Source organism: Peromyscus leucopus, chromosome 1 (genome assembly GCF_004664715.2).
Source record: "Peromyscus leucopus breed LL Stock chromosome 1, UCI_PerLeu_2.1, whole genome shotgun sequence".
NCBI classification, from domain to species: domain Eukaryota; kingdom Metazoa; phylum Chordata; class Mammalia; order Rodentia; family Cricetidae; genus Peromyscus; species Peromyscus leucopus.
In genome coordinates, this window is record NC_051063.1 from 125,215,223 (window position 1) to 125,228,912 (window position 13,690).

The 13,690-nt window shown below is 45.0% G+C and overlaps 1 pseudogene; it reads right to left on the reverse strand.

Moving 5' to 3' along the window:
- Positions 1–869: 869 nt before the first annotated feature.
- On the reverse strand, positions 870–11,269 carry LOC114696135 (annotated as a pseudogene).
- Positions 11,270–13,690: the final 2,421 nt, after the last annotated feature.

Below are 13,690 nucleotides of genomic sequence, written 5' to 3' on the forward strand. Positions count from 1 at the left end.
ATATCCTACCCTCGCTGCCCCCTGCAGTGGTCTCCCAATTGAAAACTTAAAAAAAAAAAAAATCAAACCAAAACAACAACAACATCTCTTTGTTCCTCCATCTTCCCGCCTCTCCAACACCTCTTCACTTGTCCTGGTGGCACTGGGAGCCACAGCGTACCACACCGTGCACCCTTTGGTCTAATCAGCTTTACTTGCAAATATTCATTGCAATGAGTCACTGATCTGGTTCAAGGCCTCTGGGTTCTGGTACACCATCATCACTGGGTCCTCACCGAGACTCGGCTCAGGTATCCCACTGCTACCTGAGTCATGGAGATCCTGTGGTTATCGTTCCACAGGACCAGTCCCTTCGGGAGCTCCAGCAGGTCCTAGATGGGGTAGATGTGAGGGTGGGCTAACCCCAGGCCTGGCTGTGGGCCTGGGTGGCAGCTGAGCTGGTCAGTCCAGGCCACTGGGGCCACCAGCCTCAGGTGAGGGGCGGGGCTAGCTCCTCTGAGTCCCTGCCATCAGGGTCAGATCTCCCCTGCAGGAGGTGAGGGGTGGGGCTGTCTCTCCTGAGTGAGCTCCCCGCCCCCCCCCGCCCCCCCCCCCCGTGAGGGTGGGAACCAGCTCTCTTGCTGTAGCAGCCAGCGAGAAGCAGGGCCAGCTATCCGAGGGCCAGCAAATGGCAGGGCCTGCTCAGATCGGCCCTCTGATGCCGTCATGCACCGTTCCCATGGCCCCCTGAGGCAACACGGGCCACAGACATCAACATTGGCTCCAGCTGCAACAGGACTATGGACCCAGGCATGTCACTGTGCAGCAGTTTGGGCCCAGACAACATCCTGGCTCTGGGTGGAAGCACAGGCCACTCAGGTCAAGATGGCTCACGTGGCCACATGGCCCCGGACACCAACAAGGCCACAGGTTGTGGTCCCAACCCCAGGCTTCTGTGTGATCTTTGGTGGCAATACAGACCCCGGCTGCAGTGAGAACTCTGACCCAGACGTGGCCCTCTGAAGCAGCTGGATTTGGATGTCACCATTGCCCCAGGTGGCAGCCCAGGCCACCCAGACAGGCATGGCCCCAGCAGCAGTTTGGTCCTCTGACACTAACATGGCCCCAGATGTGGCATCCATGTGGCCCTTGATGGCAACAGGAACCAGGACACCAATACAGACCCTGTCTGCAGCAGGGCCACGGACCCAGACATGGCTCTCAGCTACAGGTCTGGCTGGGACGTCACCATGGTATCGGGTAGCGGCATCGGCCACTCAGATCTGCATGCCCCTGGCTGCAGCATGTCCCTGGGCCACCAACATGGACTCAGGTGGCTGATCTGAACCAGGCATCTCCAGGGCTCTGGGTGGCAACATGGACTACAGACTTCAACACAGAACCCGGCTGCAGAAGGACCACAGACATAGTCCTCAGTAGCAGCCCAGGTCTGGATGTCATCGTGGCCCCCAGTCAGTGGTAGGGCAGGCCACCCAGTCAGCAGTAGCTCGGCCCTTGGACACCAACAGAACCCCAGGTGGAGGCCCAGACCCCAGAAATCCGCATAGCCTTCATGGCAACAGGAGCCACAGACATCAACCCAGACAGAAATGCAGAAATGCCATTTCTAAAAGTTAGTATTTGCTGAGTGTGTCTAGTTCCTCCCTCCCCTCCCTTCCTTCCTCCCTCCCTCCCTCCCTCCCTCCCTTCCTAAGATTTATTTATTTATATAGTGTTCTGCCTGCACATATGCCAGCAGGCCAGAAGAGGGCGCCAGATCTCATTACAGATGCTTATGAGCCATCATGTGGTTGATGGGAATTGAACTCAGAACCTTTAGGAAGAGCAGTCAGGGCTCCTAACCGCTGAGCCATCTCTCCAACCCCATATGTCTAGTTTCTATGAATATACAAAATTATATCAGAGGCAACAGTTTAATAGTCTTTATCTTTAAAAGAAAGGTTTTATTTTATGTATATGTTTTTGCCTGTATGTGTATATATATATATATATATATATATACACACACAAGTGCATCATATGAATGCAGTACCTGGAGAGGCCAGAAGAGGGAAGCAGATCCCCTGGAAAGGGAGTTACAGGAGGTTGTGAGTTGCCACAAGGTTACTAAAGCCAACCAGGTCCTCTGCAAGGGCGGGCAGCACGTGCTCTAAACTGCTGAGCCATCCCTCTAGCCTAAAGGGGGTTTGAGACAGGATCTCACTCTGTAGTCCAGGCTGACTTCAAAGCAGGTGATCCTTCCACCTTGGTTTCCCAAGTGCTAAGATTCCAGGTGTGAGGCCCTGTGCCTGGCTCTCTCCCTTTTCTTGACACACACTGTTTATTAAGATTCTTGAAACTACAGGGACATTCAGGCCCGGTGGCGGCCAGCAAAGGCAGACAGACCCGGCAGCAGCTGACAGGGACATACAGGCCCGGCGGCAGCCTGAAGAGGTAGGCAGGCCCGACTACAAGCAGACGCAGCTTGGAACAGGGACGCCTCTAACCCCAACACCCGAGGAAGAAGCTATCTCTGTGGGACGGAACCAGAATGAATCTGAACACTCCATCTGAGGACAACCCAGGGCCCAGCTGCTGATCCTGCAAAACCCAACAACTTGGAGGTGGTGAGACTACCCTGCTCAGCTGAAACCCATCTGGGAGAGGATTCAGATGCCTACAGTTTGAAGTCTGAAGAAACAAGATCAGCTGAGGAGTTGATGAATGAACAAAAAGTGACCTGGGAACACAGAAGAAGGCGCTGCCCAGCCACCAAACCAGATGACCAGAATCATAAGTATATACTTCACCGACTGAGATCAGCTGCCCCTGAAGAAACAGCCCAATATCACCAATTTAACCAAGAACTCCTACTAAACCAAGACTAAAAATTAGAACAAGAGAGGCACTCTCAGACACAGACACCACCTGCACCGCACAGAGAAAGAGATGAGTAGACGCCAGTGCAAAAATACAGGCAACAATATAAAGACCTATACGGCAACATCAGAATGTAGTGATTCTACACCTGCAAGACCTGAACATACCAAGACAGAAGAAACAGAAGAAATCAACCCTAAAAATGACTTTAAGAAGATGATAGAGGCCCTTAAAGAAGAAATAAAACATTCCCTCAAAGAGGAAATAAAAACTTCCCTTAAAGAGGAAATGAAAAACTCCATTAAAGAGGAAATAAAAACTTCCCTTAAAGAGGAAATGGAAAACTCCATTAAAGAGGAAATAAAAAACACCCTTAAAGAAATGGAAGAAAAAATGAACAAAAAATGGGAAGAAATCAAAGAAAGCCAAGAAAAAGCAATTAAACAGATGAAAGAAACATTCCAAGATCTGAAAAATGAATTTGAGACAATAAAGAAAACACATGCTGAGGGAATGCTGGAAATAGAAATCCTGACTAAACGAACAGGAACTACAGAAACAAGCATAACCAACCGATTGCAAGAGATGGGACAGAGAATCTCTGACACTGAAGACACAATAGAGAAAACAGATTCGTCAGTCAAAGAAAACACTAAAGACAAAAAAGTTGTAACACAAAACGTCCAGGAAATTTGGGACACCATGAAAAGACCAAACCTAAGAATAATAGGGATAGAAGAAGGAGAAGAATACCAACTCAAAGGCACAGAAAATATATTCAACAAAATCATAGAAGAAAACTTTCCTAAGCTAAAGAAAGAAATACCTATGAAGATACAAGAAGCTTACAGAACACCAAATAGGCTGGATTCAAAAAAAAAAGTCCCCTCGCCACATAATAATCAAAACACTAAACACACAGAACAAAGAAAAAATATTAAGAGCCGCAAAGGAAAAAGACCAAGTAACATATAAAGGCAAACCCATCAGAATAACACCAGACTACTCAAAAGAGACTATGAAAGCTAGAAGATCATGGACAAATCTCATGCAGACACTAAGAGACCACGGATGCCAACCCAGACTATTATACCCAGCAAAACTCTCAATCACCATAGGCGGAGTAAACAAAATATTCCAGGATAAAACCAGATTTAATCAATACCTGTCCACAAACCCAGCCCTACAGAAAGCACTAGAAGGGAAAATCCAACCCAAAGAAGCTAAACACATCCATGAAAAATCAAGCAATAGATAATCCCACACCAACATACACCACAGAAGGACAACACAACACATCCACAAAAAATAACAGAAATTAACAATCACTGGTCATTAATATCCATCAATATCAATGGTCTCAACTCACCTATAAAAAGACACAGGCTAACAGAATGCATAAAAAACAGGACCCATCCATCTGCTGCATACAAGAAACACACCTTAACTTCAAAGACAGACACTACCTCCGAGTAAAGGGCTGGGAAAAGGCTTTCCAAGCAAATGGACCTAAGAAACAAGCTGGTGTAGCTATCCTAATATCTAATAAAATAGACTTCAAACTAAAATCAATCAAAAGAGATCAGGATGGACATTACATATTTATCACGGGAAAAATCCACCAAGATGAAGTCTCGATTCTAAACATTTATGCTCCAAACACAAAAGCACCCACATTCATAAAAGAAACACTACTAAAGTTTAAAACGCACAACAAACCCCACACATTAGTAGTGGGAGATTTTAACACACCACTCTCACCAAAAGACAGATCTACCAGACTGAAACTTAACAAAGAAATAAAGGACCTAACAGATGTTATGTCTCAAATGGACTTAATAGATATCTACCGAACATTCCATCCTAACACAAAAGAATATACCTTCTTCTCAGCACCCCATGGAACCTTCCCAAAAATTGACCACATGCTTAGACACAAAACAAATCTCAACAGATACAAAAAAAATTGGAATAACCTCCTGTATCTTATCAGACCACCATGCCTTAAAGTTAGACCTCAACAACAACAAAAATGATAGAAAACCCACAAACTCATGGAAACTGAATAATGCCCACCTGAAACATCAATGGGTCAAGGAAGAAATAAAGAAAGAAATTAACAATTTCCTAGAATTCAATGAAAATGAAAGTACAACATACCCAAACTTATGGGACACTATGAAAGCAGTGCTAAGAGGAAAATTCATAGCTCTAAATGCACACATAAAGAAGAGGGAACAATCCCATGAATTAACAGCACAACCGAAAGCTCTAGAACAAAAAGAAACAAACTCACCCAGGAGAAATAGACGCCAGGAAATAATCAAATTGAGGGCTGAAATCAACGAAATAGAAAACAAGAGAACAATACAAAAAATCAATGAAACAAAGAGTTGGTTCTTTGAAAAAAATCAACAAGATAGACAAACCCCTAGCCCAATTAACCAAAAGGCAAAGAGAGAGCACCCAAATTCACAAAATCAGAAATGAAAAGGGAGACATAAAAACAGACAACGAGGAAATCCAGAGAATCATCAGATCATACTTCAAAAACCTGTACTCCACAAAAATGGAAAACCAGGAAGAAATAGACAATTTTCTGGATAAATACCACATACCAAAATTAAATCAAGACCAGATAAACCATTTAAATAGACCAATAACCCCTAAAGAAATAGAAACAGTTATCAAAAGTCTCCCAACCAAAAAAAGCCCAGGACCAGATGGTTTCAGTGCAGAATTCTACCAGACTTTCAAAGAAGAACTAATACCAATACTCTTCAAAGTGTTCCACACAATAGAAACAGAAGGAACACTACCAAACTCTTTTTATGGGGCTACAATTACCCTGATACCCAAACCACACAAAGATGCAACAAAGAAAAAGAACTACAGACCAATCTCCCTCATGAACATTGATGCAAAAATACTCAACAAAATATTGGCAAACCGAATCCAAGAATACATCAAAACAATTATCCATCACGACCAAGTAGGATTCATCCCAAGGATGCAAGGATGGTTCAACATACGAAAACCAGTCAATGTAATACACCATATAAACAAACTGAAAGAAAAAAAACACATGACCATCTCCTTAGATGCTGAAAAAGCCTTTGACAAAATCCAACACCCCTTCATGATAAAGGTCTTAGAAAGATCAGGAATACAAGGAACATTTCTAAACATAATAAAGGCAATTTATAGCAAGCCAACAGCAAACATCAAATTAAATGGAGAGAAACTCAAAGCGATACCACTAAATTCAGGAACAAGACAAGGCTGTCCACTCTCCCCATATTTATTCAATATAGTACTAGAAGTTCTAGCTAGAGCAATAAGACAACAAAAGGAGATCAAAGGGATACAAATTGGCAAGGAAGAAGTCAAACTTTCACTCTTTGCAGATGATATGATAGTATACATAAGTGACCCAAAAACTCTACCAGATAACTCCTACAGCTGATAAACTCCTTCAGTAAAGTGGCAGGATACAAGATCAACTCAAAAAAATCAGTAGCCCTCCTATACACAAATGATAAAAGGGCTGAGAAAGAAGTCAGAGAAACATCACTCTTTACAATAGCCACAAGTAATATAAAATACCTTGGGATAACACTAACTAAACAAGTGAAGGACCTTTTTGATAAGAACTTTAAATCTCTAAAGAAAGAAATTGAAGAAGATATCAGAAAATGGAAGGATCTCCCATGCTCATGGATAGGTAGGATTAACATAGTAAAAATGGCAATCTTACCAAAAGCAATCTACAGATTCAATGCAATCCCCATCAAAATCCCAACACAATTCTTCACAGACTTGGAAAGAAAAATACTCAACTTCATATGGAAAAACAAAAGACCCAGGATAGCTAAAAGAATCCTATAAGATAAAGCAACCTTTGGAGGCATCACCATCCCTGACCTCAAACTCTACTATAGAGCTATAGTAATAAAAACAGCTTGGTACTGGTATAAAAACTGACATACAGACCAATGGAATCGAATTGAAGACCCTGACATTAATCCATGCACATATGAACACCTGGTTTTTGACAAAGGAGCCAAAACTATACAATGGAAAAAAGAAAATATCTTCAACAAATGGTGCTGGCATAACTGGATGTCAATATGTAAAAGATTACAAATAGATCCATATCTGTCACCATATCTGTCATATCTGTCATATTTGTCATATGCACAAAACTCAAGTCCAAGTGGATCAAAGACCTGAACATAAATCCAGTTACACTAAACTTAATAGAAAAGAAAGAAGGAAGCACTCTTGAACGCATTGGCACCGGAGACCATTTCCTAAATAAAACACCAACAGTACAGACCCGGAGCACAACAATTAATAAATGGGACCTCTCAAAATTGAGAAGCTTTTGCAGGGCAAAAGACACAATCAATAAGACAAAAAGACAGCCAACAGAATGGGAAAAGATCTTCACCAACCCCACATCTAACAGAGGATTGATCTCCACAGTATATAAAGAACTCAAGAAACTAGACATCAAAATATTGAACAGTCCAATTAAAAAATGGGTTAAAGAGCTAAACAGAGAATTCACAAAACAAGAATCACAAATGGCTGAAAGACATTTAAAGAAATGCTCAACATCCTTAATCATCAGAGAAATGCAATTCAAAACGACTCTGAGATACCACCTTACACCTGTCAGAATGGCTACGATCAAAAACACCAATGACAGCCAATGTTGGAGAGGATGTGGAGCAAAGGGAACACTCCTCCACTGTTGGTGGGAATGTAAACTTGTACAACCACGGAAATCAGTATGGCGGTTTTTCAGAAAATTAGGAATCGAACTACCTCAAGACCCAGCCATCCCACTCTTGGGCATATACCCAAGGAAGGCTGATTCATACCATAAAGATACATGCTCAGCTATGTTCATAGCAGCACTATTTGTAATAGCCAGAACCTGGAAACAACCTAGATGCCCATCAACAGAAGAATGGATGAAAAAAATGTGGTACATATACACAATGGAGTACTACTCAGCAGAGAAAAACAATGAAAGCATGAAATTTGCAGGCAAATGGATGGAACTAGAAAAAATCATCCTGAGTGAGGTAACCCAAACCCAGAAAGACAGTCATGGTATGTACTCACTCATAAGTGGATTCTAGATATAAAATAAAGAACAATCAGACCACAACCCATAGAACCATGGAGGCTATATATATAGCATAGAGGTCCCTAGGACGACTGTGGCATATAATAAATTCCGGTTTTACTCAATTATTGAATAAAAATAGCCAAATGAATGGAAACACATGAACTATGAACCAAAGGCTGAGGGGCCCCCAGCTGGATCAGGCCCTCTGAATAGGTGAGACAGTTGTTTGGCTTGATCAGTTTGGGAGGCACCTAGGCAGTGGGACCGAGTCCTGTGCTCATTGCATGAGTTGGCTGTTTGAACCCTGGAGCTTATGCAGGGACACTTGGCTCAGTCTGGGAGGAAGGGACTGGACCAGCCTGGACTGAGTCTACCAGGTTGATCGCAGTCCTCGGGGGAGGATTTGCCCTGGAGGAGGTGGGAATGGGGGGTAGGGTGGGGGTAAGGAGAGGGGGTGGGAGGGGGAGAACAGGGGAACCTGTGGCTGATATGTAGAACTGAATGGTATAGTAAAATAAAATAAAGTTAAAAAAAAAAGATTATTGGAACTGTCATAAAAAAAAATAATAATTTTGGGAGAAGCAGGGGATTAAAATCAAGGCCTTGAGCGTGTTAAAATACACTTTATCTACCACAGAGCCACACCCCTACCCCTGTCATAAAAATTTTTTTTTTAAATTAAATTGTCTTTGCCAAGTGGGAGAATCAGAAATTCGAGGTCATCTGTGGGCTATAATGGGCCCTGTCTCAAAACAGGAAACGAAAGTGTCTTATTGAACCATCTTTAAGACTCTCAGCCAAGGGGCTGGAGAGCTGGCTCAGTGGTCAAGATCACTGGCTGTTCTTGCAGAGGACTGGGGTTCAGTCCCCAGCACCCACATGGCAGCTCACAACCATCTGTAACTCCGGTGCCCGGAGATCTGATGCCCTCTTCTGACTTCTGCGGGCACCAGACATGTACATGGTACACAGACATACATACATGCAGGCAAACCAAGCATGCACACAAAATAAAATAAACAAGTCTAAAATTGTTTTTAAGAATGTCAACTGAAGGGCTAGAGAGATGGCCCAGGGGTTAAGAGCACTGACTGCTCGTGCCGAGGACCCGGGTTCAATCCCCAGCACCCACATGGCAGCCTACAACCATAACTCCCGCTCCGAGGGTTCTGATGTCCTCCCTCTTCTGGTCTCCACGAGCACCAAGCACACACATGCTGCACATACATACACGCAGGCAAAACTCCCACAGGACTGGTAAATAAGTAAATAAATAGAAATACTTGTAAGTTCTCCCATTTTAAAAATAAAACTTTCTGAAAAAAAATATGTAATAAGGAGACTTCAGTTGATAGTCATTTATTTATTTATTTCTATTTTATGTGCATTGGTGTTTTGCCACAGGTGTCAGGTCCCCTGGAACTGGAGTTACAGACAGTTGTGACCTACCCTGTGGGTGCTGGAGATTGAACCGGGGTCCTCTGCAAGAGCAGCCAGTGCTCTTAACTGCTAAGCCAGCTCTCCAGCCCTCGTTCCAGCATTTTTGGTTGTTGTTGACGGTCCTAAATTGTTGATTGGGTGTGAATTTTACAGACATTGTGTGTATTAGCAGCAATGGTGGCGCTGCAGGCAGGGTATTGTGCCTTCTCCAGGCTGCACAGCGAGAGCCACCAATAGTGTGGTGGAACTTGTAGCCTTTCCAAGGTCGTGGGCTCTTGTGGCCAGCAGATGTCAGCCCACACATCTCTTTGTGCTTGTGGACTGGTTTGGTGATCCACTGGGTGTCAGGATTCCCTCTGATAGCTTTATGGAATGGCTCACGAAGAGAACCTCAAAAAATATCTCTGCGGAATCTTCGCCAGTCCAGTAAGAACTGAGGACTCTCGAGGCTTTGGGCAAACCTTAGCTGGTTAACACAACCATGGACAAGCTTGCTCTAAGTTGTACCCTTAGGAACTGGGCATCTGTGGCCACCACAGCGGACATGAATCCTGTATATGACACAACCTTGCTTGGCCTTGTATCCAGCCTTGTGCTTTCTCAGGCCGGGTTGGGAGGGGAGCCCTGTGCAGGCAGAGAGCTGGTGGTATTGCCAGCAGAGGACCCTCAGGAGAAAGTACAACATGTCAGACTGCTTCTTCCGCCATGGCTCCTGGATGGGATGTACCCATCTTGGCTCACCTGATGGCTGCTGCCAATTAGGAAAGGGTCTTCCCAGAATTTTGTATTTTTTTATTTTTTCGAGACAGGGCTTCTCTGTGTAGTTTTGGTGCCTGTCCTGGATCTCGCTCTGTAGCCCAGGCTAGCCTCAAACTCACAGAGATCCGCCTGGCTCTGCCTCCCGAGTGCTGGGATTAAAGGCGTGCGCCACCAGGGCCTGGTCTTCCTCCCAGCATTTTTAAGAATACAATTTCATAGATGTATATAACACACTCACCTCACCCGCTCTCTCTCATCCCTTCTCACCCCCCTCCACTCCTCCTCACACCATCATTTCTTTCTGTTCTGTTTTGTTTTCAGGCACAGTGAGTTTAACCAAACCAGCTGTAGGGATTATTATTTTTAACATGTTAGATGAAGTTACGTATTAAAAATGAGCTGTGCGTTTAATTAGAAAATTACGTATTTATTTTGTGTGTGTGGATGTTTTGCTTGCATCTTTCTCTATGCACCACTTGCGTGCCTGGTTCCCAAGGAGACCAGAAGGTGCATTTGATCCTTTGGGATTGGAATTACAGATGGTTGTGAGCCACTGTGTGGGTGCTGAAAATCAAACCCAGGTCCTCTGGAAGAGCAGCTGGTGTTCCTAACTGCTGAGCGCTCTCTCCAGCCCCATGTGTTCTGTATTATATGGCAATGTGTGGCTGCATTTTTAAATTTGTACGTGTGGTGGGGCTAGCCGTGCAGCTCAGTTGGATACATTCTTGCCTAGCATGTGAACTGGTTTTCCAGAGGAGCAGAACTGATAGAATAAAGGTATTACAAAGGGGATTTAGATTGCTTTGCGTGATATGGGCTGAGGATTCCAACAGTGGTCATCTGCTGAGAACGTGGTAGCTGCTCCATCCATGAGGCTGGATGCCTCAGCATTCACAATCTGGTTCTCAAGGCCTGGGGGAGTCCTGAGGAGCCTCTGTGTTCAGTCCATTTTAGAAAAGCAAAGAAACTGGACTCCATGTCTGTGAATGATGGTAGCAACAGTGTGGGTGTGCTCACCAGCAAGACGCGGAGCAGACAGGCTAACCCAAAGCAGGACTGCTTCCCCATGGGCTCTCCTGGTCTCTGGGCTTCAGCCGGGTGGTGCTGCCCACCCTGTGGAGGCTCTCCCCTCCTGTAATCCAGGAAGCAACCTCGCAGACATCCCAGAGACACATGTCCTAGCTGCTCACAGATCCAGTCAAGTTGACAAGATCAACCATCACACCTAGCATAAGCTAGACACCAACCTGTAGCCGTGGAACAAGCACATATACACACAGACACATACGGCCAGTGCAGTCAGTCCTGGGCCTGGGCTTGAACCCAAGCATGGTTTGGTCCCTAACAAAGACACCAGGCAAGCTCCCTAGGCAGGCAGGAAGTTTGGAAACATAAAGCTGACCTTTATATCCCCACTGTCCCACACAGGGCCAGTCTGCAGAAACCCCAGGAGCCCTGGCCCACCTCAGGTCCCAGAGGGCAAAGTAGATTGCACATTTAATCTTCCTCTTTTGTGGAGGAAGATGCCTACTATGTGATATTGGGATGAGAGACTTACTTTCAAACTCACTTCCCTCTTACATGGGGGAATTGGTTGCACCACACTTGTGCAGTTAAGGGCAGGTAAAAGCAGCTGATGGAAGTGTAAATCATTGTGAGTGACAAGGACGCTTCCTGAGGAGAAGAGACCGGTCCCTGACCATTTATGAGTTTCCTGGAGTGGAAGCGGTGCATGGAGGAGATATCTACTGCTCTTATCACCAATTGTCTGCCTCTTCCTGATTCCTGGGCCTGACTCAATTCTCAGGATTGGGGGCAGAACTTATAAACTAAGTCGAGCTGGTCAGGACAATCCACATGAGCAAGCTTCAGTTCTCAGGATTGGGGACGGAACTTGTAAACTAAAAGTCGAGCTGGTCAGGACAATCCACATGAGCAGGCTTCCTTCCTGCCATCCCTGGGGCTGGTTCCCATGGAAACACCCTCTTTTGTGTTAGTGGATTCAGGCTGGAGGGTTTTTTTTTTTTTTCCTTCCTTTTTTTGAGACAGGGCCTTACTCTGTAGCCCAGGCTGGCCTAGAACTCACAGAACTCCATTTGCCTCTGACACTCAAGTGCTGAGGTTAAAGGTCTGCACCACTGCTCCCAGCTGTTTATTGCGTTCTTCAAAATTTTAAAACTTAGTTGTGTGTGGGCGCCAATGCCACCGTGCCCTGGAGGTCAGAGGAGAGCATCCAGGAGGTAGTTCTTTCTCTCCACCACGTGAATCCTGGGGATCCAACTCAGATTTTCAGCAACAAACACCTTTATCTACTGAGCCATATTCCTGGCCCCTGGATTTTATTTACGTATTTATCTATTTATTTTTGCTTTTTTTTTTTTGTTGGGGGGGAGGGAAGGGCATGGGGGGAAGGCGTGGTTTAAGGTTTTTGTTGTTGTTTGGAGACAGAATTTCACTATGAGGCCCTGGCTGTCCTTGGAACTCACTACGTAGACCAGGCTAACTTCAAACTCACAGACACCGGCCTGCCTCTGCCTCCCAAGCTGGGACTAAGGGTGCCACCATGCCCAGCTGAGCAGTGGATTTGACAGGGTCTCTTGTAGCCCAGGTTGAGCTGGATTTTCTGTTGCTGGTGAAAGAGCCCTTATTTCTTTTTACTCTTCCTTCCTTTCTTTCTTTTTCTTTTTTTCTTGTCATCGGCTAAATGTCACTGAGGTCCTTTGCACTCAGAGGAGACAGGGCTGGGCACAGATGGTCACATTTGCAGAGTGTGGTCCCTTCGCATAACCCTTATCGTTTACCTTGGCTCTCCAATAATCTGGGGTGCTGGAAGCAGCTATGGTACATGTATTTTTCTCTCTTAAAAATTAATATGTTAATTACATTAAAACAATGGTATAAGTGCATGTACACAATGTACTTTAATCAGTATTTTCTAAAAGAACTTGATAAATATCTCCCATAGATTGAAAATTCCTTTTTACTTATCATGCATACAATTTTCCTTTCTTATTCTTTTTTTGAGGTAGGGTCTGGTGTATCTCGGGTCGGCTTTGAGTCCATTCTGTGGCAGTGGATGACTCTGAACTCCAGATCCTCCTGCCTTTACCTCCCAAGTGCTGGGGGTACATTCCTGCTCTGTCTGTTTGGAGACATCTGAGAAGATTTCCTCCCAGCTCCCCACCGCTGAGAATCTTCACAGGGACTGAACCCAGGTCTCAGTCCAAGCTCTTTTCTAGGGCCTGACCTAAGCCTGGTGGTGACGACCAGTTCTGACCACAGGGCAGGCTGGCTCCTGTTCTAAGAACGTCCTGTTCTGATGTCACCTGGTCACTGCTGCTGAACCTCCCAGGGAGGAACTGTCCCCTTCTTGTACTGATGACGAGGTGGAGTGATCAGGAGACGAGACTGCTTGCTGAAACCCTCAGAGCTGAGGGCGCAGGACTCGGAGCACACCAGGCATGGTGATGCTCTTCTGTGACCTGAACT